Raw genomic sequence first — 27584 nt, 5'->3', positions numbered from 1 at the left:
ATCATGGCTGATCATCCATCTCAGTATCCCGTACCTGCCTTCTCTCCATACCCCCTGATCCCCTTAGCCACAAGGGCCACATCTAACTCCCTCTTAAACATAGCCAATGACTGGCCTCAACTACCTTCTGTGGCAGAGAATTCAGAGATTCACCACTCTGTGTGAAAAATGTTGTTCTCATCTCGGTCCTAAAAGACTTTCCCCTTATCCTTAAACTGTGATCCCTTGTTCTGGACTTCCTCAACATCGGGACCAATCTTCCTGCATCTAGCCTGTCCAACCCCTTAAGAATTTTGTAAGTTTCTATAAGATCCCCCCTCAATCTTCTAAATTCTAGCGAAACTGACTCTTTCTTCTCTCATCAGCTCTCCACGTTAGACTTTACTTTTAGACTTTAAACTTTAGAGATACAGCATGGAAACAGGCTCTTCGGTCCACCGAGTCCACACTGACCAGCGACAAATAGCACTATTCTCCACTCTAGGGACAATTTACAATTTATAGAAGCCAATTAACTTACAAACGTGCACGGCTTGGAAGTGTGGGATGAAACTGGAGGACCCGAAGCACTCCTGAGCACCTGACGAAAACCCACATGGTCACAGGGAAAACTTACAAACTCCGTACAGACAGCACCCGTAGTCAGGATCGAACCTGCGTCTCTCCATATACAAATTTAAGGAAGCAACTCTATGGCTACACCACTGTGCCGCCTGTGCAACCTCTTCGTGCTGGATAAATTATCTGACTTTATCATTCCAGGAAGTCCCTTTAACCAGAGATTTACATAATGCCTAGTCCCATCTCACGTAAGATGCCACCAGCAGGCAGCAAAACAAAACTAATTCCAACAACTGGATTACGATTCAGGTTTTAAAGATGAAAAGATGATACATTAATGTGGAAGGGCATTTTATACAACGGTGATTCAGTCTCTTATTTGAATTTGTTTGTGTCCTCTCCATCCATAAATATTAGCTTCTAATGGATAATATTTTCATGTTGCTGTTTAAATCTAACAGATGTAATTACATATTGAAAGCAGAAAAAGCTTAACAATATTCTGTTTCTGTGGTGACAAAACAGAGATCATAAGAGAAAACAAGACAAAAGGTAAATGAGTGATGTCGGAAGTTTGAAATTGGAAAACAATTTAAAACGTTGGAAACATTAAGCAGTTTTGGCAACATCTGTTGAAAGAGCTAATGCCTCAGATCGTTGTGATTGGATCTTTGACCGGAAACGTTAACTTCACCTGACCTGCTGAGCGATTCAAAGATTTTCTGTTTTTTATTAAAGGAAATTGTAACAACTCTTTGGTGTGCATGTACAACATTTACACAATCTGTTGAAAAGGCTTGGAAGTGAAGTACTTAATTCCAGCTAAAAAGCCGTGACTTGGTAGACCACCCTCGACAATAGAGCTAAACAAAATCCATTTCAATATGTTAATTAAGCAATATGTGGTTTTTGATTGTTGTCATTCAGTTCCACATTTGAAAGAAAAATTCTGCATTTCAAACAGTACCTGGAGTTTGATTTTGAGAAGACGTTAATTCTTCTTGATACCACACACACACACACACACATGGAATTGTGGTGATTGTAGTCCAAACACTGACTTCCAATAAACTCATTATCTTTATTTTAAAACGAAGTGTTCTTTTTGCAAGTCTGAAGCATTGTTGTTTCAATTTTGCCAAACTCTTTTCAATGAGTGTCCATGAAACTTTGGACTTAGTTGCAGCAATACATCATCCATTGTGTAGCACTATTATTGTATTAATAACCTTCAAGGTTATACGAGCATCAGACTAAATTTGACAATGAACTTCATAAAGATATACATTCTCATGACAGATGCAATGTTAGCCTCATTTCTTTCTCCATTGATGTTGCCAGGTATGTTGAGAACTTCCAGCACTTTAAATTCGTGTATGTAGAGATACTAGGATACAGCACATGTGATCACGGGGTATATTTTAAAGAGCCTTAAAGGCAGGGCTGGATTTACGTATAAGCTAGACAAGCTTAAGTTTAGGGCCTCGAGATCTAGGGGGGCCTACTCACCTCACTGCCTCACCGGATGCGTCGAACCTCGCCGCCCCACCGACCTTCCGCCCACCGGGACCTCCTACTCTTTGCCCGCTGATCCTGGCCACCCCATCTCCCTCCAGCAGCCTGCAGCCATCGCCTTACCTGCAGCCTGGACTCAGCACCGGGCCTGAAGTCTCCATGCTGCAGACTCCCACTCCCCCGGGTTTGACTGTGCTGGGTCCTAGTGCTAGTCCCCCTAACCCTGGTAACCTCAGTGGCTGTTCCAATGGGTCTTCCCCATCGCCCACAAATTATGTGACCCCTGCTCTTCCCCACCCACACTACAGTCTTCATGCCCCCCTACCCCCTGATCACCCACCACCCCCCCCCTCACCAGACATCGCCTCGTCCTCAGTCCACTCACCTGCCTTCCTCCGGCTCCAACCCCCATCCATGCCGTGTGTTCACCATCCCCCCTGACCTCCCCCTCTCTGATACCAAACGGTTTGTCCTCAGCAGAGGTCTCACCTTTGTCCCCCTCCGTCCCCACCTCAATGAGTTCCGCGCCCGCCGCGATTTGGAGCTCTTCTTCCGTCGCCACCGCCTCACACCGTTCTTCCTTCAGAAGGAGTCCTCGCCCCCATTGATTATCCCTTTTCCCGTTTCCAACGGACCCCTCCTCTTGGACCTCCCCTCATGGCCATTGGTACAATTAAATTTGGAGGTCACCATCCGACGTCGGAACGGGAGAACCTTCTCAGCTGCTTGGACTTCCGAAACGGCGGAGACCGCAGTTCCCAAAGTCCACAGGCTGAACTGGGCAGAGATTCACGCTGGCGGCTCTCGGCAAAGGGATCCCAGGGCTCCGCGATATTGAAATCAGCACGGCCCGAGGCTGGGGGCTCCGCAAACCACAGCTCCATGATGTTGAAGCAGCAGGCCCAACACTCCAGAGCTTCGAACTGCGATCCAGGTAAAGCATCGCCCGTTCCACGGTGAATCCAATATGTATTTTAAAACCAACTGTTTAATGACAACATACAGTAGGATCTAAATGTGTCACACTGTCACTGTCGGGTAGTCATGGTCCTCTAGTCGTGGGGGTGGGGGATTGGGAGGGGGGGGGGGGGGGGGCCTCACAAGTGAAATAGCTTAGGGCCTCTCTTCATCTAAATCCGGCCCTGCTTAAAGGAGGACAAAAAGAGAACCAAAAAGAGAACCAGAGGGATTTAGACAATGATTCCCAAGACTTCCAACTAAGGTGGCTTAAACCACACTCGCCAATAACGGGGAAATTAAAGTTAGGGTTTCTGAAGAGGCCAAAATTCAGGAAGACACAAGGAACGGTAAATACAGGAATCTTGTGCAAAGCACTAAGTGCTGAAGGGACTGGACGGGTCAAGCAGCATCTGTGGAGGTAAATTTGAAGAAGGATCCAGACCCGAACCATTGCCTATCCATTTCCTCCAAGGATGCTGCCTGACCCGCTAATTACTTCTGGGCAAAACACAACGTGCTGGAATAACCCAGCAGGTCATAGAGTCATACATCGTGGAAACAGGCCCTTTGGCCCAACTTGCCTATGCCGACCAACTTGCTGCTTTTGCACGTCCCACCTGCCTGCGTATGGTCCATATTCCTCCAAACCTTTCTTATCCATGTACCTAGCAGATTAAACATGGAAAATAGGTGCAGGAGTAGGCAGGAACGGGTATTGATTTTCGATGATACACCATGATCATATTGAATGGCGGTGATGGCTCGAAGGGTCTCCTCCTGCACCCATTGTCTATTGAGCCCTTCGATCATTCAATATGATCATGGCTGATCATCCAACATCAGTACCCCATTCCTGCTTTATTCCCTATGGGTGGCTTTGGTGCCTGGAGCAATGAGTGAAGCGAGCTATGAAAATGCCCAGCGGTGGCGGTGCTGTCCCAAGCGAGACCAGCAAAGGCGCTGCTGCCCCTCTGTGTGTTTCAGGGAGGAGGGACCCGCAGTCTCCTCCTTTCTTTCTCATTATTCGCTGTTTCGGTTTTCTTTCAAAGCCGCGGAGGTTTTTTTTTCCCAATCTTCCCCCACACTCAGCCTAGAGTCGCCATCTTCTCGTTTCCCCCCCTGCAATGATTTAATGCTGAGCTGAGTGGGAGAGGGAGGGAAGCGGCGCCGGGGAAGCAGCGCGGAGTGACCGGGCTGGCAGCGCACGGAGCAGCCGAAGGTGCGTGGGCTTCGCTTTATATTCAAGCTTTTGTCCCCTCTGTTGCTGAAGCCGGGTGAGTGGTGTGAAGTCTGCATTCATTCACTGCCCATGGAGAGAGGGCTTGACATTGGCAGTAGTGGCATCGCTCAGGGTGCAGGACTGGTGCCGTTTTAAATGGCCATTAGCAATAATCAACCTCTATTTGCCTTCCGCCGGTGTGGGCTTTGACAGTGCTTGTCTCTCTTCAGATTTGCATCTTTCATATTGTACCGGGTTGTATCTGTGAATTTAGGCTCTTGAGATATTTGCATCCATTCTGAAATACTGTTTGCTAAACTAAAGCTGCTACTCCTGCTTTGCAACCTCGGTGGGCTGGTGTTAGAAACTGGTGAATAGTGTGTGAGAAAGGAAGAGTCTTGCTGCAGATGAAAGAGGAAGATGTTTAACCGGCAGCTTTCTGGAGATTTGGTCGGAGTGGGTGAGTGCTGCGATAAGCGCCTGTCTCTGTGCGATGTACCACAGATTTGCAGCGTTCAGACTCTGAGCCAATACCAATTTCGCTGCTTCCCTCTCAAGCCGCAGTAAGCAGGTAGACAAGGACTGAGGGGTGGAGATGTGCAAGACCACCAACTCCGAGAAAAATCAATTGCAGATATTCCAAATGATCGATTTCATGCCGCGCACGCTTTGATACTATTTTAATACAGATGCTTTCTTCGCGCTGTTAATTTAAAAACAAATAATTTCGGATTTGGTATGATTCGTAAGCTTGGTGAACATACTATATACCGCAATCGCTGATATCTGCGAACGTTCAGGGAGTTCTGAACTAATATATCTCGAGTAACTCTCCACTGTAGAATAATTGACAGGTGACCCAGCCTCCAATTCCCAGCAGCTGAAGGTGATAGAGATAAGCTCCCATTTTTCTGGCCACTGCTTCCTATTGTCGCTACACCTGCTTTATATCTCTCTCCCCCCCCCAAATTGCATGTCTATCTCATTCGCACCATCGAGCCCCCCCCCCCCCCCCCCTCAATTTCATCCCCTATTTGTTGACATCCCTATAAAGTGCCAGCTTCTGCAGCCATTAATTCCCTGTTTACAGTGGGGATCATTTCATTCTCTGCAGTCTCATTGTTAAATGTGGCTCTGGATGCATGCTCCCAGCTGCTGCTGCTTGGCTCCTGGCAAGTAATTTTCAAAGTTAGTTACTCTGTCTCCTGACTATGGAATGTAATGCGGTTAAATGGCTTTTAGCCTGATTTATTTGCCTCCAGTTTTGTCAACGCTAACTCGGGATGTGACCTTTCAAAAGTTTTATGTAAGATTTTATGTTTCAATTAAAAAAAAATACAGAAGTTGTGTAAACACAACTGAAGTTAGTGCTGAAGGCCACCAAACAGAAAGGGAGCATAACCGGAGAATGTAATTAAAACAAATTTGTGTATTAAAAGTGTGTACACTGCACAAATAAAGTCACAGACAGAGAGTGGACAATGCCAGAGTGCTAAGAAGGCCAAAGTATAAGTTAGTACGGAGCATGCCATAGATATGGTAATTAGGGAGAGGGAAGAATTCCCTTCACTGTTGCCAACCTATTCTCCCATAATTAACAAAAACACAACTTGGAAATACAGAGGAGTTGGCAACATGTCACAGTCAATGAGACATGAAGATGTAGTCATGGTCATAAGGAATAGGAGTAGAATTAGGCCATTTGGCCCATCAAGTCTACTCCGCCATTCATTCATGGCTGATCTATCTCTCCCTCCTAACCCTATTCTCCGGCCTTCTCCCCATAACCTCTAACACCTGTACTAATCATGAATCTATCCATCTCTGCCTTAAAATTATCACTGACTTGGCCTTCACAGCCTTCTGTGGCAAAGAATTCCACAGATTTGCCACCCATTGACTAAAGAAATTCCTCATCTCCTTCCTAAAAGAACAACCTCTAATTCGGAGGCTATGACATCTAGTCCTAGACTCTTCGACTAGTGGAAACATCCTCTCCACATCCACTCTATCCAAGCTGTATGTTTCTGTATGTTTCAATGAGGTCCCCCCTCATTCTTGTAAACTCCAGCGAGTACAGGCCCAGTGCTGACAAATACTCATCATATGTTAACCTACTCATTCCTGGGATCATTCTTGTAAACCTCCTCTGGACCCTCCCCAGAGCCAGCATATCCTTCCTCAGATATAGAGGTACCTACTAGAGGAGGGGCAGTGCTGGACCTCCTGTTAGGAAATGAGACGGGACAGGTGGCGGAGGTATGCGTTGGGGAGCACTTCGGGTCCAGTGATCACAATACCATTAGTTTCAATATAATTATGGAGAGGGTCAGAACTGGACCTAGGGTTGAGATTTTTGATTGGAGAAAGGCTAACTTTGATGAGATGCGAAATGATTTAAAAGGAGTGAACTGGGACATTTTGTTTTATGGGAAGGATGTAGAAGAGAAATGGAGGACATTCAAAGGGGAAATTTTAAGAGTACAGAATCTTTATGTTCCTGTTCGGTTGAAAGGAAAGTAAAAATTGGAAAGATACCTGGCTTTCAAGGGAAATTGAACATCTTGTTCGGAAAAAGAGGGAGATCTACAATAATTATAGGCAGCATGAAGTAAATGAGGTGCTTGAGGAGTATAAGGAATGTAAAAAGAATCTTAAGAAGCTAAAAGAAGACATGAGGTTGCTTTGGCAAGTAAGGTGAAAGTAAATCCAAAGGGTTTCTACAGCTATATTAATTGCAAAAGGATAACGAGGGATAAAATTGGTCCATTGGAGAGACAGAGTGGACAGCTATCTGCAGAGCCAAAAGAGATGGGGGGAGATATTGAACAATTTCTTTTCTTCTGTATTCACCAAGGAGAAGGATATTAAATTATGTGAGGTAAGGGAAACTAGTAGAGTAGCTATGGATACTATGAGTTTCAAAGTAAAAGAAGTACTGACACTTTTGAGAAATATAAAAGTGGATAAGTCTCCAGGTCCGGACAGGATATTCCCTAGGACATTGAGGGAAGTTAGTGTAGAAATAGCCGGGGCTATGACAGAAATATTTCAAATATCATTAGAAACGGGAATAGTCCCCAAGGATTGGCGTACTGCGCATGTTGTTCCATTGTTTAAAAAGGGTTCTAAGAGTAAACCTAGCAATTATAGACCTGTTAGTTTGACTTCAGTGGTGGGCAAATTAATGGAAAAGATACTTAGAGATAATATATATAAGCATCTGGATAAACAGGGTCTGATTAGGAACAGTCAACATGGATTTGTGCCTGGAAGGTCATGTTTGACTAATCTTCTTGAATTTTTTGAAGAGGTTACTAGGGAAATTGATGAAGGTAAAGCAGTGGATGTTGTCTATATGGACTTTAGTAAGGCCTTTGACAAGGTTCCTCATGAAAGGTTGGTTAAGAAGGTTCAACTGTTGGGTATAAATGCAGGAGTAGCAAGATGGATTCAACAGTGGCTGAATGGGAGACGCCAGAGGGTAATGGTGGATGGCTGTTTGTCGGGTTGGAGGCAGGTGACTAGTGGGGTGCCTCAGGGATCTGTGTTGGGTCCTTTGTTTGTCATGTACATCAATGATCTGGATGAAGGTGTGGTAAATTGGATTAGTAAGTATGCAGATGATACCAAGATAGGGGGTGTTGTGGATAATGAAGAGGATTTCCAAAGTCTACAGAGCAATTTAGGCCATTTGGAAGAATGGGCTGAAAGATGGCAGATGGAGTTTAATGCTGATAAATGTGAGGTGCTACACCTTGGCAGGACAAATCAAAATAGGACGTACATGGTAAATAGTAGGGAATTGAAGAATGCAGTTGAACAGAGGGATCTGGGAATAACCGTGCATAGTTCCTTGAAGGTGGAATCTCATATAGATAGGGTGGTAAAGAAAGCTTTTGGTATGCTAGCCTTTATAAATCAGAGCATTGAGTATAGAAGCTGGGATGTAATGTTAAAATTGTACAAGGCATTGGTGAGACCAAATCTGGAGTATGGTGTACAATTTTGGTCGCCCAATTATAGGAAGGATATCAACAAAATAGAGAGAGTACAGAGGAGATTTACTAGAATGTTGCCTGGGTTTCAACAATTAAGTTACAGAGAAAGGTTGAATAAGTTAGGTCTTTATTCTCTGGAGCGCAGAAGGTTAAGGGGGGACTTGATAGAGGTCTTTAAAATGATGAGAGGGATAGACAGAGTTGATGTGGACAAGCTTTTCCCTTTGAGAATAGGGAAGATTCAAACAAGAGGACATGACTTCAGAATTAAGGGACAGAAGTTTATGGGTAACATGAGGGGGAACCTCTTTACTCAGAGAGTGGTAGTGGTGTGGAATGAGCTTCCAGTGGAAGTGGTGGAGGCAGGTTCGTTGGTATCATTTAAAAATAAATTGGATAGACATATGGATGAGATGGGAATGGAGGGTTATGGTATGAGTGCAGGCAGGTGGGACTAAGGGAAAATAATTGTTCGGCACGGACTTGTAGGGCCGAGATGGCCTGTTTCCGTGCTGTAATTGTTATATGGTTATATGGAGTCCAAAAGTGCTCACATAGTCATAGTCATACAGCATGGAAACGGGCCCTTTGGCCCTACTTCCCCGTGCCCTGTTTCCACTAGTTCCACCTCCCGGCATTTGGCCCATATCCTTCCAAACCTTTTCTATTCATGTGTCTGTCCACATGTCTTTTAAATTTTGTGATAGTACCTGCCTCACCAAGCTCCTCTGCAATCTCATTCCATATACCTACAATCCTCTGTGTGAAAAGATTGACCCACAAGCTCCTATTAAATCTTTTCCCTTCCATCTTAAACCTATATCGTGTTGTTCTTGATTCCCCATCTCTGGGTAAAAGACTCTGTGCATAGTTACCCTATCTAGTCTCCTCGTGACTTTATACGTCTCAATAGGATCACCCATTATCTTCTTGTGCTCCAAGGAATAAAGTCCAACCTCTCCATATAGCTCAGGCCCTCGAGTCCTAGCAACATCCTCGTGATTTTCCTCTGCACCCTTTCCAGCTTAACAACATCTTTTGTATAACAACGTGACCAAAACTGAACATAATATTCCAAAGGTGGCTTCACCAATGTCTTGTACAACTCTAACATAACCTCCCAGCTTCTATACTCAATACTCTGACTGATGAAGGCCAATGTGCTGAAGCCTTCTTGACCACCCTATCTACCTGTGACACACTGTGAGGAAATATAAGTGCATAAGTCATAGAAGCAGAATTAGGCCATGTGCCCATCAAGTCTACTCTGCCATTCAAACACAGCTGGTCTCTCTTTCCCTCACAACCCCATTCTCCTTCATTTTCCCCAGAACCCTTGACACCCTCACTAATCGGTTGCAGCAGACTTCCCTCAGTGACATCACTTTACTCAACAAGACTCACCAGAAAGGCCAAAAAAACCTAGCAGACCACTTTCACCCGGCACATTACCTTTAATCTCCTCCCATCAGGAAGGAGATATAGAAGCATTAAAAGTAAAACATCTCGCTTCAGAGACAGCACCTACCTCCAAGCCATCAGATATTTGAATTTGCACTAATCACTCTGCACTTTCTTTTGCACTTGCACTTACGCTTAACATGACGCTGCTGGGTACTGTCCTTCCTGTAAATATTGTCCTTCGTACGGTATTGTCTGTATTATTTATTGTGGTGTATGTGGTGGTTGTATTGTACTGTATTGTATCTGTCTGAGAGCGAACCAAGACACATTCCTATCAACTTGTTGACGTGGCAATAAACTTCTTGAATCTTGAATCTTGAATCTAATCAATAATCTGCCTTAAAAATATCCAAAGACACGGCCGCTGCAATGAAATATGTACCTGCACTTCTAGATCCCTCTGCTCTACAACACTCCCCAGAGCTTTGCCATTCGTAGGACATATTTAGCTTCATGGTGTTAAAAGTTTGATAGTTTCTCGCTTCACAGAGCATCTGTCAGGTTTCATGGAGCTAGGGCTGTAATTCATGTTTGTGTTGTGGACTATGAAATAAAAAAGGTCTAAGTTGTGGTTGAATCTGGGCTGGTGGAGTCTTGGTGGACGTTTTGTGTATATTCCATTTGGCACCTTGTGTAGACACTCCATTCAGCCAGATTTAGATAGTGAGTAAACCTACCTAGAACCACCTGCTGGTATACAGATAGCATAATTGTTAAGATAATAAGACAATATTGCAGGAGTTTATTATTGATGGCCTCAGAAGTTAATCTAATGGGTGGTGCCCACAATTTACATATGAGTAGCTACCCCATAAAATGTTATTGCTTTTAAAATTAATGTGGAATTTGAGCAGTTAGAGTCATAGAGTCATACAGCATGGAAATAGGCCCTTTGGCCAAACATGTCGCACTTGCCTGCTTTTGGCCCATATCCCTCTAAACTTACCCTATCCATGTAACTGTCTAAATCTTTCTTAAATGTGATAATACCTGCCTCAACTACCTCCTCTGGCAGCTTGTTCCATACACCACTACCCTTCGTGTAAAAAAAAAAAAGTTATCCCTTCAGTCTGAAGGGTCTCGACCCGAAACGTCACCCATTCCTTCTCTCCAGAGATGAGGCCTGTCCCGCTGAGTTACTCCAGCTTTTTGTGCCTGTCTTTTGTTTAAACCAGCATCTGCAGTTCCTTCTTACACAAAGCTAATCCACCTCAGTGAAGTTGCCTGGTTATATGCTTCCGCACTTGTGCTGCTGGAACAATGATCCGGTTTGACTATCCCTGTACAAACAAACTCCTCATCTTGCTCACTTTAGTAGTTTGATCTCATCCAAAACTGCTCAAATATCATTTCCTCCAGGTGCTGCTTGCCGTGTTTCGCCGAGTCATAATTACTTCACAGTGCTTTGAACTAAACTTCGAAATACAGCATGAAAACAGGCCCTTCGGTCTACTGAGTCCTTGCCGACCCATTCACATTAATTCTACATTTTCCAACTTCCTCCTCAATTCGCTATACACTAGGGACAATTCTACAATGGCAACTGCTGGAGTATATCAAGGACAAACACAAGGAGCAACTCAGTGGGTCGCGTAGCATCTTTGGAGAAATTTTACAATTTTCATTTTCTCCTATTCATTTTCCCCAGAGATGTTGCCTGACCCCTCTAGTTACTCCAGCGCTTTGTCCCTGTCTTTTAAATGTTGTTATATTACCTGCCACAACTACCCCCTCGTTCCATGGACCCACCACCCTCTGTGTGAAAAGGTTTCCCCTCAGATTCCTATTAAATATTTCCCCTCTCCCCTTAAACCTATGTTCTCTGCTTCTTGATTCCCCTGCTCTGGATAAAAGATTCTGTGCATGTATCCTCTCTATTCCCCTTATGATTTTATATACTGCTATAAGATCACCTCGCGCCCTCCTGTGCTCCAAGGAATAAAGTCTTGGCCTGCAATACCTCTCCCTATTGCTCAGGTGCTCAAGTCCTGGCGGCATATTTGCAGCTTAACAACACCTTTCCAATAGCAGTGTGACCAAACTGGACACGATATTTCTCTGTAATCTTCCGCAATACTGCGGGAAGACCACATTCCTCCAGATTTGGGTTTATTCACCCCTGCCATACTATGGCGTTGAATTCTGTCATCCTCCAGAGTACTACAACTCCTTTATGTCCCTTTCCACTTCCCTGTCCCATCACTTGGAGGTGTTTCTGAATAAAGCAATCTCTCCAACCAAGATTTTAACCTGTCCTAATGTCTAGTTGTGTCCGATTATTCTCGTGAAGCACCTGGGAATGCGTGAAAATGTGATTAGATGATTGTTATATTTGTGCAGACTATTCTAATGGTACGGTTTATCATGCACAAAGCAAGTGTTTCCATTCTCATGGTGCTGATCCATTGCTACTTTCAGATAATGACTGAGTGTAAGTAATGCAGCTTAGGTTTGACCAACAGGCCATTGTTGCCTCTTAACCATTATAAATGCCCATTCAGATCATCAGTCTAATGTTGGCTGCTACAAGAACCCAGTTATTTATTTGTGAATTAGAGTGTATAAACAATCACCTAAAATGTCAGCTGAGAGTGAAATAAATTGCCATTAAATCTGAGTGAGCAAGAAGACTTGGTTTATAAAACAACTGATGGTTTATGAATAGCATGGCTGGAAACATAGAAAGTAGGTGCAGGTGTAGGCCATTCGGCCCTTCGAGCCAGCACCTCCATTCAATATTATCATGGCTGATCATCCAAAATCAGTATCCCGTTCCTGCTTTCTCCCCATATCCCTTGATCCCGTTAGCCCTCAGAGCTGAATCTAATTCTCTCTTGAAAACATCCAGTGAATCGGCCTCCACTGGATTTGTGGCAGAGAATTCCACAGATTCACAACTCTGGGTGAAAAAGTTTTTCCTCATCTCAGTCCTAAACTTACAATTAGCACAACATTAATTTGCTCCTGTAAAACATTTTTTTTGCATAAATATGAGCGAGGTCAAAAGGTTGCATGAAGAACATTGTAGTCTGAAAAAGAAGAAATTGTTTGCTCTGCTTTCACTTTCAGAATCTATGGAGATGGTAGAGAAATGATGTTGTGCTACTTTTAGCCATTTTGTTAATCAGTAACCAGTTAAACACGTCATACATTTTTTTAATACCAGGTCATGATACTGAGGAAAATAATTTTGTAAAATTAAGTTATCAATATACTACGTACGGTACATCGATTACCAGCTTGGACCTGTCTCCATATCCCAGCTATTGCAACAACAAAAAAACAAAGTAACTACTTGAAGTCAAGCACTTTTCAAGCAATTCAATCTCTTGATTTCCATCTCCTTTATTCCTTTATTCCTTTCTAAATCATAGAAGCAAAATTAGGCCATTCAGCCCATCAAGTCTACTCTGCCATCCAATCATTGCTGATCTATCATTCCCTCTCATCCCCATTCTCCTTGCTTCTCTCTGTAACCTTTGACACTTACTAATCAAGAACCTGTCAATCGCTGCTTTAAAAGTGCTCAATGACTTAGCCTCCACCACTGTCTGTGGCAATGAATTGCATTGATCTGCTTATTAAAGGGACGTCCTTTTATTCTCAGTTTTCTAAACAGTTGAAAATTTGGGCCAACAAAGGGATTTAACAGTGAATAAAGACCAGTACGCTAAAAAACGTCTTTTCTGAACAATGGTAAGTAGGGCTGAATGTTAACAGGAAGATTGGAAAGGTTTTCCTAAACCAATAAGATTATTTGTTCATTATTTGGTCTAAGTTTTATTAAATATCTAGTCCTGGTTTTTTTTTATCGAATCTCACAATAATGAAGCAGGTCTCTATACGAGTTGGACCTCAATGAATTAGACCTCATATAGAGTAGCCTTGCCATGTAAGAACATGACAGACAGGAACTGCAATTAGCCACACAGACCCTTCAGGCCTCTATGTCATTCAGCTAGATTGTACTGTTTGATAGTTGGCCTTGGCATCACTTTCCTGTCTGGACCCCATAATCTTTGAACCCTCTGTTGACGGGATGATCTTGACTCACATAGCCGGAGGCGTTTTGGCCCTCCACATCGGTGCGATCAGCTCCTGCATCAGGGGGATTCCCTTCTCACCTTAAGCCTATATCCTCTGGTTCTTGATTCCCCTACTCTGGGTAAAAGACTCTGTACATTCAGCCCCTCATGATTTTATACACCTCTACAAAATAGCCCCTCAGACTCCTGCGCCCCAACGCAGGCCCATGGCAACATCCTTGCAAATCTTCTCTGTACTCTTTCCCCCTTAATGACATTCTTCTGTAGCAGGGGTGACCTGAACTGAACAGCCTCACCAACGAGTGCTGGTGCTGCTTTGATATATGTGCCAAGCTTCCTCCATTTTCCCCAAAACCTACAACGTCTTGTTGATATGCAACCCTTTGGATACCAGTCGCACTGGGACGCATCATCCAATTTGCCTACTTTCAGGTTTGAACGTAGCCATTTGACTGTATTATGGCATTCAGCAGCATCAGGTATCACATATCTGTAGCCCGTGGTTTGAGTCAGCCTTACAACTAAACATATTCATATCTACACTTCTGTAATTATAAAGCTAGATATATGCAACTAAGTGAGATTTGGTAGATCTGTTGTCTGAATTGGAAAGCACAATCCAAGATTGTGATCAAAGCAAATATGTGCTACTCTTCTTATTCTGTTGTAGGTGGATTTGATAATAAATTAGTGTTCTTTGATTGCAAAGTTTGTCTCCGTGTAAACTTGGAACAAAGATGACAGCTACTGTATGAACAAACCCCTGACAATAGTGACGTTTATTCCTTCTCTTGCTCAGCCAGAGCAGGATCAGGAATGATGATCATCAGTTATTCCTATATGTTCAATGGTTTTTTTAATGGGTCAAATGTTATCGTAGAAGGTTCAGAATCAGTCTTTGGCCATGAGCCTTCCATGCTCTTGTCTCTGTTTACCATCTGTTTTATTTATTTATCAACCAACATAAAAAGTAGCTATTATGAGTATCAAACTAGAATCTGACTTTTTTTTAAAAATAGACTTAAAATGCTTGAGTAACTCAGTGGGACAGGCAGCATCTCTGAAGAGAAGGAATGGGTGATGTTTTGGGTCGAGACACTTCTTTAGTCTGATGTGAGGGCAGTGGGCAGCACAGATATAGAATGTAGTCGGAGACAGTAAAGGCTCTGTCCAAATTTTCCGAGTTACTCACGAACTCTCCCGAGTTTTCCCCTTGATTCGAACTCGGGGAATGTCGGTAGCGAGCTCGTAGGAGCCCGATGGAATCCGTAGCGGCTCGTGATACCAGCCGTAGGAACTAGGGGCATCAGGTAAGTCGGGACGTTTTTTCAACATGTTGAAAAATGTCCACGTTAAAAAAATAGCCCTGAATACCTACGAACGGCTATTACTGTAATTCTCCGAGTTCGAATCAAGGGGAAAACTCTGGAGAGTTTGTGATAACTCGGGGAAAGTGGGACAGGGCCTTAAGACTGGTGGGAGAACTGGGAAGGGGGAGGGGATGGAGAGGGAAGGAAAGCAAGGGCAACTTGATGTTAGATTTTTTTTGTTTGAAGATGGATGAGCCACCCACTTTGTGAGCCTGAATGTACCACAAAGAGCTAAAGCTTGATTAAAGCCAGAAATGGCCGTTTGTGTGACTCTTGGCCAAAATTAAACCTGTCGTGTTATTTGGCAGTGCAGGAAATGGCTCAAGCAAACATTTTCCAGAGTGCTTTAAGCAGGAGTACACAGGAGTCTAATGTTTTACATGAAAAAAAATGTATATCAGTTACCAAAGTAATGTTTTTGAGCTCATATTTCTACAGTGTTTAAATAGAGAGCATATAGAAAAACAGCTGTTAAGCTGTGGTTTTTTTTGTTGATCAGGAAGTTAGAGAGCACTTGGTAGATTTGATGGTGGCTCCTTTTTATTACAGTACACGATTTCTGGTTATAACTAGAGAAGAGTTATCACATGATTCTAAACGTGCTCATCTTTTGAACTTGGTCTGAGTTTGTTGTAATAATATGTGTGGAACATGCTATAACCAGAATAGCCCAGGCTTGTTGCATACCTGAAAGATGAGCGACTGCAACCTGTCACAAAATCTGATGATTCGCGAGTGTTATTCTGAAAGATCTTCACCAATGTTATTCAAAAAGAAGTTACTCAACAAGTAAGTCATGTGAAGGTAAGCTTTTGGAATGATGACATTAGATTTGAGATTTTAACGAAAGTTTGATTTACAGTGATCCTTGCTTTGATAAAAGGTTTGTGAAACCCAGCGATGAGTAGACGTGTGTGGAATAAAGTATATCCTAGATTTGTCAATTAAAATGCTCTCTCTGCTGGTTGCTCTGCTGATTTTCAATTCAAAAATCAAGAAAAGCCTTGTCAACAGTAAAACAAAAGTCATTAGTTGGTATTTTTTTGCATCATACTTGCTTGCGATATGTTCCAATTGTATGCCCATGTTGTAGATCCACTTTGCTAATGACCAGTTTCTTAATAATGTGATACTAATCAAGGCTGGAAAATTCCCTATTGAAGGTGCCTGGCAGGGACTAATGATGAAAAGATAAAAAGAGAAACTACTTGAAATCTATGCGTAACTAAAACTCTGATCTTGTTATCTTCCGGTTGGCGCGGTCTTTCTATTTGCGCAAAGACGGTACGTGATCGCGCTATGATTTTTCGGCAGCTCACTCGCCGTTCTCCTGTGCTGTGAGTGCACCAAGTTTCGTTCTGATCAGTTGAATGTTATAGAAGTTAGCGAGGTTTAAAAATCTTAAAAACCACTCGCGCGCAGATCGATCTCCTCTTCTGCCATTCAGCGCCGTGCGGATTAGTCTCTTCTCCTGTCACTCCCCGGGCCGGTCCGCCCTTTCCTGCGCCATTGCGTCTTTACCGGACAGGGCTCGAAATTAACGGTTGCCCGGGTGCCAATGACCACCCAAAGTACTGCCGGGCAACCTAAACGCCTAGTCATTTTGCCCGGTTTGGCACTGCAGATACTGGTTTATACCGAAGATAGACACAAAAAATTGGAGTAACTCAGCGGGTCTGGGGAAAAGGAACGTGACGTTTCGGGTCGGCCACGGCTGTATTGCGGGGCAAAGATATTAGGTGCGTGGTGATAGACGGTCGGAGCGAATGATGGGCCCCGCACCGTGGCAGCAGCAGCGGCTCTGCTACCTCCTGCCTCCCCCTCCCTGATAGCGGCCTCTGCTAACGGGGATAACCGCTTTCAAAACAAACCATCTCGCACGCCGAGGGAGGGATGGGGAGGCCTCTTTCTGCCGTCTGAAGCAGCTGCACCAAAGATCCTATAGCTATAGGATCTTTGAGCTACACCGCTCGGCCCCGTATCTTCCTGTCGGCTGGCGGAGAATGGGAAGCAGTGGCGAGGAGAACCCAACCGCCTCCCCCTTTGGCGGCAGCACTTGACGGTGGACGGGGACGGCCAAGGCAGCAGCGGGGCGATGTTGTCCGAGAAGCGCTGCCCTTCCTTCCTCCCCACCTCCCCTCTCTCTCTCTCTCTCTCTCTCTCTCTCTCTCTTGTACGCCCCCCCTCCACCCCCCCCTTATCCTGAGACCCCTCCTCTCCCTCCCGCACTGATCCCCATTCCCGCCTCTATTCAGTCCTCACTGATATCCCCTGTGCTTCCCTCCCCATCAACCCCCCCCCCCCCCCCCCCCATCTATTCATCCTGCGCTGATTCACACACCCCCCTCCCTGACCCTAGTGTGCTGGAAATGTCTTCAGAGCGAACATTGACTATGTTTGATAACGGAATGCAATCAAATGTGTTTTAATTCCCAATGTTATTATTTGTTTTAGTCCATAAAGATGAATTAATCAAATTGTGAACACGTGAAACATTAAAACCGTACGGTTCGATTGTCACTGCTACCGTTGACACGTTATAACAGAATTAATTTTAACTGCAAATCAATGCTCTTAATATGGAGTATCAGTACTGTAGTTATTTAATGAGCAACATTTACAACTATACGTTGGATTTATCCCAGTTTTACTTCTACAGTTGGTCATATACATCACAAATTTGGTCAGGAGATATTTCAGTTGAAATTTTAACGTTAATTCTGAAGTGGGAATGATGGAAACAGCGTTTATCAATAATTTATTTTAAATCTGGTCGTACAAACTGGGTGTCTTAATTGCCGTTCACAACACGTACATCTAATCTGAATGTCCGGTAATGTGGCGTTTTGAAACCTTTAAAGATATTACCTAAAGAACATTTGCTGCAGTTATGTCCTTTGGCCATCTTTTGTCAGTTAGTGTAATGTTTAACCTGTCAGATGGGTATAGTCTTGCTGGGCTGGCGAGTCGCTCGCTGCGGCTCTGGCCATGGAGCAGCCTCAGTGCAAGAATCCCGGGCGTTGGAGGTGTCAGAAGCGTTGTGCCGCTGCCGTGAGAGTCCCTGCGCCCAATTCACCCTGGTGACCGACATGGACCAGGCTGCGGCTCGGTGCATCCTGGAGGTCAACTAGTGGCTGCTGGAAGTAGGTACCAAGCACTGGGTAAAAGCGGTGGAAGATAGTGGCCTTCAAATGAGGGTGGTTGGAGAAAGCATCCTGCTTGCCTGCTAGACTTTCATTTACTGTAACTGTCGGAAAAATGTTCCCGGTGTTGGGGGAGTCCAGAACCAGGGGTCACAGTTTAAGAATAAGGGGTAGGCCATTTAGGATTGGGATGAGGACAAACTTTCTTCACCCAGAGAGTTGTGAATCTGTGGAGTTCTCTGCCACAGAAGTCAGTGGAGGCCAATTCACTGGATGTTTTCAAGAGAGAGTTACATTTAGCTCTTGAGCCTAGCGAAATCAAGCGATATGGGGACAAAACAGGAAAGGGGTACTGATTTTAGATGAACAGCCATAATCATATTGAATGGCAGTGCTGGCTCGAAGGGCCGAATGGCCTATTCCTGCACCATTTTTATATGTTTCTATGCTTGAGTATATGGCAATAAAACTCGACCACTTGATATTGAAGCATTCATGCATGGTGGAGGTGTAATGTAGTCATAGAGTGATGCAGTGTGAAAACAGGCCCTTCGGCCCAACTTGCCCACACCCGCCAACATGTCCCAGCTACACTACCTGCTTTTGGTCCATATCCCTCCAAACCTGTCCTATCCATGTATCAGTCTTTTAACTGTTTCTTAAATGTTAGGATAGTCCCTGCCTCAACTACCTCCTCTGGCAGCTTGTTCCATACACCCACCACCTTTTATGTGGAAAAAGTTACCCTTCTGATTCCAATGAAATCTTTTCCCCTTCACCTGGGTCCTGTCCGCTGGTCCTCGATTCACCTACTCTGGGCAAGAGACTCATTTCGCAAGAGTGCATTGAAATATATATTTCTAATGCATTTTAGATTTCTCGAACATCTTAGTTTAAAAAAAGTAAAGTTTCCATAAACATATACCCCCTTTACTAATGTCATGGTTTGATGATTCTAAATTCAAATCAAAATGAAATATATATCAAAAGGAGAACGCATACTTTCAAAATACTCTTGATTTTTTTTTTCCCCGAGCAAAACATAATTTGTATGATTTTGCAAAATCAGGAAATGTTATGATTATTTCTTGCCCCTTTTTCCAACTACAAACGAAAAAAATAGCGCTTGAAATGATAACAGTTTTTTTGTCAAATTTTCTGTACCGTGGAAGCTACTGCCGTCGATCCGGGGGGGGGGGCGATGGGGTAATATATCCCCCCACTTTTTGAGGTCGGGTTGGCCTGTATTATTATCCCCCACTTTTTGGAGGTCGAGTAATAACAAAAATAATAATCACCTGTTCCTATCTCTCATGTAGGCACCTACATTATCTTAAAAATACTTCAAACAAAAAACACTGAAATCATACTTCTGCAATGCACTAAAACATGATTTGAATACATAACATTTCAAAAAGTCCTTACCGTGAGAGGGGATGCACCCCCTTCCCACACCCTCCCCACACTCGGTTGCTCCACCCCCTCACTGGGTACCCCCAAGGCCAGTGATCAGTGATAGCTCAGCCTTCGCACTTTCAAAAACGCTCCGCGGCCCCTGGTCTATACCCACCACAGGTGCTGCCTGACACACAGAGTACCTCCAGCTTTGTGATTTGCTCAAGATAACAGCATCTGCAGTTCCTTGTGTCTTCTGGTGTAGATGAGAAACTGATGCAGTGAATTTAGTATCCAGGTCCAGTTGAACCCTTTCCCATCTTGTAGGAAACCCTGCCTGACTGGCTTTGAATGAACGTGGAATTGGGCAATCTGTAAAGAGTTGTTAATCTGTAATTGTTAGCATTCTACCCTCAAGAGAAATGAAAATTACCTCTTGTGGTTTTAATGAGGAGTCATCGAAGAGAGAATTAAATGAAAAAGCAGTTTTGATTGCTGCTAGTTTCATCCCACCCTGTCTCTTGAAGCTGCTGCATAGGTACTCCACTTGGGGAATCGCCCTAACAAGCATGCAAATATACATACAAGTAGAGGCTAATTGTTGAAAGATTTTTGATAGCATGGCGTCTTTGTGCATGAGAAAAAAGCAGAAATGGTAAGAAACACTTCTCAAGTCTAGCAGAATCTGTGGAGGAGAAACTCTTAACGTCTTTTTTTACGAAAACTATGATCTTCTGGTTCCTGCTCTCTGTTAAAGCCAATAAGGCCCCAAAACCAGCACGATATACATAAAATTGAAACTGAAGTGTGATGGAGGAACCTTATTTTCAACACTTATACTTTTAACTAATGAAATCAAAAAAATGATTGAAAATGAAATATTTGTCACTAATCTACATCCTTAGACTATTTGATTATTACCAGGTAACCGGTTTATGTGTGCCATGATGCTTTATGTGTGTGGGAAAGATGGATTTTCCATTATATTTTAGTTTTTTCATATATTTCATACAAGTACTTCATCGCGTCCATTGTAAAGCAAAGTTTTAACAAAACCCAAAGCTTTTAATAAATGTTGCAGAGACGTATTTATAACTACAAAATGAGGCCAATGTGTACTTTTGGGTCATTTCCGACGCAGCCTGAACCAACACTATTCACATGCTTTCTATGAGCCATACCCACATTTCTGGTGGTGAGCCCTTTGTCTGATTTCAGAGAGCATTTTGATAGCGAACGATGAACAACAAGCATTCTCGTGAGTCCCGTGTTTGGTGAAAGCACAGACATCAGAATTACTCAATTTCAATTTTGTAGCCGAGCAGCAATTTTCATTTACACTGTCCTGTGGAATTACCCAACTTGTTAAGAATGCATTCGTAACTGCTTCCACCCTGTCACATGACGTTTCAATGTTTCAGCCTAAATAACTTAATGAGGTACAAGACCCTTTCTTCTTGCCACACTCGTAAGTCTCTGACATTAATAGGAAACGTTATGTATTGATTCTCTTCATCCAAGGGCTTACTTCACTAAATGCACTTTTATAGCTTTTAATTACTTTTATTTACAGTTCAAATTGCACCAAATTAAAATAAATATTTAATCAGTTTTCTTATAACAGGCTCAGTAAACTTGATATGGAATCTGTACCCTTATTTAATGTTAATATTGTTTCTGCCATTTAGCTTCTCTGTTTTCCACTGAAGTAGTCACTTTATCTTTCTCATTTCTATTACTTTTATTTTTAAACCACTATCCGTCTGTAGTATTATCCAACCTCGACAGGGGGTCGACACATGAAATGTTGTCCACCAGTGCCAACCGATTCTGCTTAAATTTTCCAGAATCTGTTAATTTTCATAATTCAGAGCCTTTACGTTTGTGAATGCAGCAGTGAAGGCCTTTACCGTACTCAACCTTGAACCATTCAGGACCTTCCACACTCTACGCATGGTGCATCTACTGCACAGTGCCCTCCATAATGTTTGGGGCAAAGACCCATCATTTATTTATTTGCCTCTGTACTCCACAATTTGAGATTTGTAATAGAAAAAAAATCACATGTGGTTAAAGTGCACATTGTCAGATTTTAATAAAGGCCATTTTTATACATTTTGGTTTCACCATGTAGAAATTACAGCAGTGTTTATACATAATCCCCCCATTTCAGGGCACCATGATGTTTGGGACACAGCAATGTCATGTAAATGAAAGTGGACATGTTTAGTATTTTGTTGCATTTCCTTTGCATACAATGACTGCTTGAAGTCTGTGATTCATGGACATTACCAGTTGCTGGGTGTCTTCTCTAGTGATGCTCTGCCAGGCCTGTATTGTAGCCATCTTTAGCTTATGCTTGTTTTGCAGGCTAGTCACCTTCAGTTTTCTCTTCAGCATATAAAAGGCATGCTCAATTGGGTTCAGATCGGGTGATTGGCTTGGCCACTCAAGAATTTACCATTTTTTAGCTTTGTAAAACTCCTTTTTTGCTTCAGCAGTATGTTTGGGATCATTGTCTTGCTGTAGAATGAATTGCCGGCCAATGAGTTTTGAGGCATTTGTTTGAACTTGAGCAGATAGGATGTATCTATACACTTCAGAATTCATTATGCTACTACCATCAGCAGTGTATCATCAATGAAGATAAGTGAGCCAGTACCTTCAGCAGTCATACATGCCCAGGCCATAACACTCCCACCACTGTTTCACAGATGAGGTGGTATGCTTTGGATCTTAGGCTATTCCTTCTCTCCTCCATACTTTGCTCTTGCCATCACTCTGATACAAGTTAATATTCGTCTCATCTGTCCACAAGACCTTTTTCCAGTGTGATTGCTCTTTTAAGTACTTCTTGGCAAACTGTAACCAGGCCATACTATTTTTGTGGCTAACCAGTGGTTTGCATCTTGCAGTGTAGCCTCTGTATTTCTAGAATGAAGTCTTCTGCGGACAGTGGTCATTAACAAATCCACACCTGACTCCTGATGAGTGTTTCTGATCTGTCGGACAGGTGTTTGGGGATTTTTCTTTATAATAAAGAGATTTCTTCTGTCATCAGCTGTTGTCTTGCTTGGCCTGCCAGTCCCTTTGCGATTAGTAAGCTCACCAGTGCTCTCTTTCTTCTTAATGATGTTCCAAACAGTTGCTTTTTGTAAGCCCAAGGTTTGGCTGATGTCGCTAACAGTTTTATTCTTGTTTCTCAGTATCATAATGGCTTCTTTGACTTTCATTGTCACAACTTTGGTCCTCATGTTGATAAACAGCAATAAAAGTTTGCAAAGATGATGGAAAGACTGGAGGAAAGACTCGGTGCTGAGAGCTCTCTTATACCTGCATTAAGGAGGCAATTAAACACACCTGAGCAATTACAAACGCCAGTGGAGTCATGTGTCCCAAACATTATGGTGCCCTGAAATGAAAACACAACTGCAATTTCCACATGGTGAAACCGAAATTTATAAAAATGGCCTTTAATAACATCTAACAATGTGCACTTTAACCACATGTGATTTTTTTTCTATTACAAATCTCAAATTGTGGATACAGAGGCAAATAAATAAATTATGGGTCTTTGTCCCAAACATTATGGAGGGCACTGTATATGGACTATACTCTTTTCTGCATCAGCTTCAGGTGGGATTATGTGATGAGAACTGACCTTTTTCCTCTCCTGTTCATTCTCACTTCCTCCCTTTCTCTTTGTTTATCTCTTTCATTCTCATTTCCCTGCAACCGCCCGCCCCCCCCCCCCCCCCCCCCCCTCAATCTACCACCCTGTATTTTCAACCTCAATCCCCAAAATGCTGGTCTAACTCAGCAGGTCAGGCAGCATCTCTGGAGAGAAGGAATGGGTGACGCTATGGGTCGAGATCCTTCTTCACTTAGACCACTAGGGTAGACAGTGAGCTAGTGCAGGCAGGTCACACAGTAAACTATGTACTTTACTGGAAACACATCTCTTTTACAGAGTCTATTGAATAAGTGTTGGCAGCAGCAAACCTCATGGACAAAATTAGTCATCTTCGCATAAATCCATGACTATTCCCCTTGCAAGTTACAGTGAGTGTGGAATAATTGTGCAAGAGATCCTTCGTTCCAATCCAAAACGTCACCCATTCCTTCTCTCCAGAAATGCTGCCTGTTCCGCTGAGTTACTGCAGCATTTTGTGTCCATCTTTGTTATTTTGTCCTGGTTCCCTTTGCAACCTCCTTTCCATTTATGATGTTACTATTGATAATCCAGCCGGTTATTTTCTGCATGTGTTGCAGATGCTGGGACAAGCTGAGCTTTTGTTCATTATCTGTTAGCCTTATACATAGTTTCTGGACATGTTAGTTACAGTGACAAGTGCATTCCCCATTAATGAGCATTACCAGAGATGAGTGTTCAATGCTCTACCATGTGGATTGTGCAATTTAAATTCAGCTAATAATCTGCCAACATCAATGAATTATTTTATTGTCTTATGTCCCACTTCTTACTTGAAGCAGCACAACAAAATATGTATAGTACTATGCAAACAATATATTAAATATATATACCGTGTATATGCGTGTGTGTGTGTATATGTATACATACATACACACACACATAAAAACAAAGAAACAATAATAGTGCAAAATGACAAAACCAATACCCCCAAGTCTATGTAGCTCAGAGCTTATTTGGAGGTGTAGTGTTTAATAGCCTGATGGCTGCAGAGAAAAATCTGTTCCTGAACCTCGAACAGTAATTTTAGCATAACGCAGCAAGAATTATTTTTGCAGGACCTTTCAAATCTTTCCCAGATACTAAGCCTTGGTCGGCTCAGAGGAAACGCCAGCGAATCATGATATGGCTCAAATCAGGCGCTATTGTGACTATTTGTAAGTAGCCCCTGTAGGGAGCTCAGGGTTTACATTAAGGCTGTCTGTATTGTTCCTGAGGCACATGAACTCAGCCCCATTTCCATACTATTGAATTGCTGATTGACGAGGCTGTCTGCATAAAGGCCCATGCTGACAGCCCACGCAAGAATGCCCCAACCACAGGATTCCCAACTGAAAAATCATCGTGGACAATAACCCCCCAGTAACCAAGCTGAGGAGCAGAAAGAAGCAATTGGAATTATTTTTAAATAAAATTCCAGAAGTGAATGAAGCATAAATCCATAAGCAAATTTCTTCTTCAATAAAGGCTATTAATCTATTCTAGTGACTGGCCATTGAACAAACTCAGCACATTAATAAGCTTCACATGTGAAACCTCCAAACTTTAAAATGTGGCTAGATGTTTGTAGCAGCCTGTTGCTAATCACCATTTCAATCACAAAGTCACAGTTATACATCTCGGAAATAAGCCCTTTAGCCCAACTCGTCCATGCCAATCAAGATGCTCCATCTGAGCTAGTCCCATTTGTCTGCACTTGGCCCTTACCCCTCCAAACCTATTGTATTCATATACTTATCCTAGTGTCTTTTAAATGCAGTTTAAGAGCCTGCCTCGACTAACTCCAATGATCACCTGTACACTCGTTCTATCCTAGTACTAAGGGCAATTTACAGAAGCCAATTAACCTACAACCCTGCATATCTTTGGAATGTGGGAGGAGACGGAGAAAAGACGGTGATAGGGAGAAACAGCGCCTGTGGTCAGGATTGAACCTGGGTCTCTGGCACTGTTAGGCAACGACTCTACCATTGTGCCACTGTGCTACCCTTCTTAGTATCTATAGTATTCTTAGCATCTACATTGTGTTATATCCAGTAGTGTTAGCACCTCTCTTTCTCCTTACATGTAGCAGTGTTATTGCCACTCATGTGCCCCCTTGGGGTGATATCCCTTTCCTTCTTTGGGGTGGGGTGTCCCCACCGGAATCAGACTCTCATTGTTCAGCAGCGGAAGGACCCTAGTCTGTGATCCTCTCCCCACAGAACCTTTGCTTTGGGTGACAGCCAGTGTTTATGATTGAGACCCTTCACCTGGACTGAGAGAGTAGAGGGGAGATGGCCAGTATAAAGAGGTGACTGGAAGGGATGGGGCAAGAGCTGGCAAGCGATGGGTGTATCCAGACAAAGAGGGGCTGATTGGAGTTTAGTCATTTGGAGAGAAGGGTGAAGATAGTGACAGAGGTGGATGTGGAAACAAAATAAGGCTGCAAATTATGACATTTGAGAGAGGAAGAATGAAATCAACTAAGCGAGGGGTGTTGGACTGATGAGAACGGTGGGGTAGAGGGAGTAAGGGGCCCAGTGGGGAGTGTGCAGATGGGCAGGTGGGGTAGAAACATAGAAAATAGGTGCAGGAGTAGGCCATTCGGCCCTTCGCTATGATCATGGCTGATCATCCAACTCAGTATCCTGTACCTGCCTTCTCTTCATACCCCCTGATCCCTTTATCCACAAGGGCCACATCTAACTCCCTCTTAAATATAGCCAATGAACTTGCCTCAACTACTTTCTGGTGGGGCTAGGTGGGGAAGAGAAGAAAAAAATGGATGAATGAGGAGGAGGAAGGGTTGGAAAGAAGGGGTAGCTTGAAAGGATCTGTGTAGATCAGGAGAGAGGCAAAGTCGGGATCTGTTTTGGTTTGTATGTGACTAATGGTTTCTTCGTCAGATACTGATTGCCCTTGGATAGTTCCACATGCATTGGAATCTATCCCAGAACAACTTAGTAAGTTCCCCTTTAATGGAAAACTAAATGAATGTGTTGCTGATGAAAACCACCCAGGGATTACACTACCTCCTTTTTGTGGGTCCGCAATTGCTGGTGTTACATCAGATGTACTATCTGCTGCTTCTCTGACTCATTACCACTCTACCCATAGGGTCATACAGCACGGAAACAGGCCCTTCAGCTTAACTCGTCCATACCAACCAGGTTTTATAGCTGAGCTAGTCCCATCTGTCTAGTTTTGGCCCATATCCCTTCAAACATTTCCCATCCATATTTCTGCCTAAATGTCTGATATCTCGTCACTGTATTTGCGCCTCGACAGCTTCCACCGACAGCTCGCTCCTTTATGCACACTTTACGTGAAGAAATTGTCCGACAGGTTTAGTTTAGTTTAGAGAGACAGCGCTGAAACAGGCTTTAGGCCCACGCTGACCAGCGATACCGCACACTACACTATCCTACACACTGGGGACAATTTACAATGTACAGATTTTACCGAAGCCAATTAACCTACAAATCTGTACGTCTTTGGAGCATCCGGGAAAAACCCACGTGGTCATGGGGAGGACTACAAGCTCTATACAGATGGCACCCGTGGGCAGGATCAAACTGGGGTTCTGGCGACGTTAGGCAGCAACTTTACTGCTGCACCACCATGCAGCCCTTGTTTAAATTTCTCTAACATTTTTCCAGTTTGGGAGCTATGGCCTGGGTGCATCAGAAAATAACTGCGATGTTCTTGCATTTTGAGGATGAGGGATGGTTTATGGAGGTGTATAAGATAACGCGGGGAATAGATCGGGTAGAGTCATTTACTCAGAGTAGGTGGATCAAGAACCAGAGGACATAGGTTTAAGGTGTGAGGGGGAAGATTTAGTAGGAAAATAAGAGACAACTTTATCATACAGTGAGTAGTGGGTATGTGGAACAAGCTGCCAGAGGGGGTTGTTGACACAATTGGTCTAATAACATTTAAAATACATTTGGACAGGTATATGGATCGGAAAGGTTTAGAGTGATACGGGTTAGATGTAGGCTGGCCAGACTAGTGTAGATGGGGCATCTTGGTCGGCGTGGGCAAGTGGGGCCGAAGGGCCTGTTTCCACGTGATATGACTTTATGAATCTATATTCCGTGCTGCACTCCAGTTCCATTAAATGCTCATGACCCTCCAGAGGTTTGTGGCTAGTGGTTTCCACTACAATTGTCTGTTAGTTGTTGCATTTGTCTGTTAATGACCGCAAAAAAAT

General features: G+C 43.3%; 1 protein-coding gene across 3 annotated transcripts in view; it reads left to right on the top strand.

The window, feature by feature from the left end:
* Positions 1–4043: 4043 nt before the first annotated feature.
* Positions 4044–27584, top strand: part of cdc42se2 (CDC42 small effector 2) — a 189031-nt gene continuing 165490 nt past the window's right edge. For 2 of the 3 annotated variants that reach the window (XM_033017765.1, XM_033017766.1), the window contains exon 1: positions 4044–4255. The gene's annotated coding sequence lies outside the window, so the exon portion shown is untranslated. Of the gene's footprint in view, positions 4311–27584 lie in introns of all 3 variants that reach the window. The other variant, XM_033017764.1, reaches the window with a different exon arrangement.

Source organism: Amblyraja radiata, chromosome 3, assembly GCF_010909765.2.
Source record: "Amblyraja radiata isolate CabotCenter1 chromosome 3, sAmbRad1.1.pri, whole genome shotgun sequence".
NCBI lineage: Eukaryota > Metazoa > Chordata > Chondrichthyes > Rajiformes > Rajidae > Amblyraja > Amblyraja radiata.
Note: the sequence above shows the minus strand (reverse complement) of the source record. Positions and strands in the feature narration are given on the sequence as shown.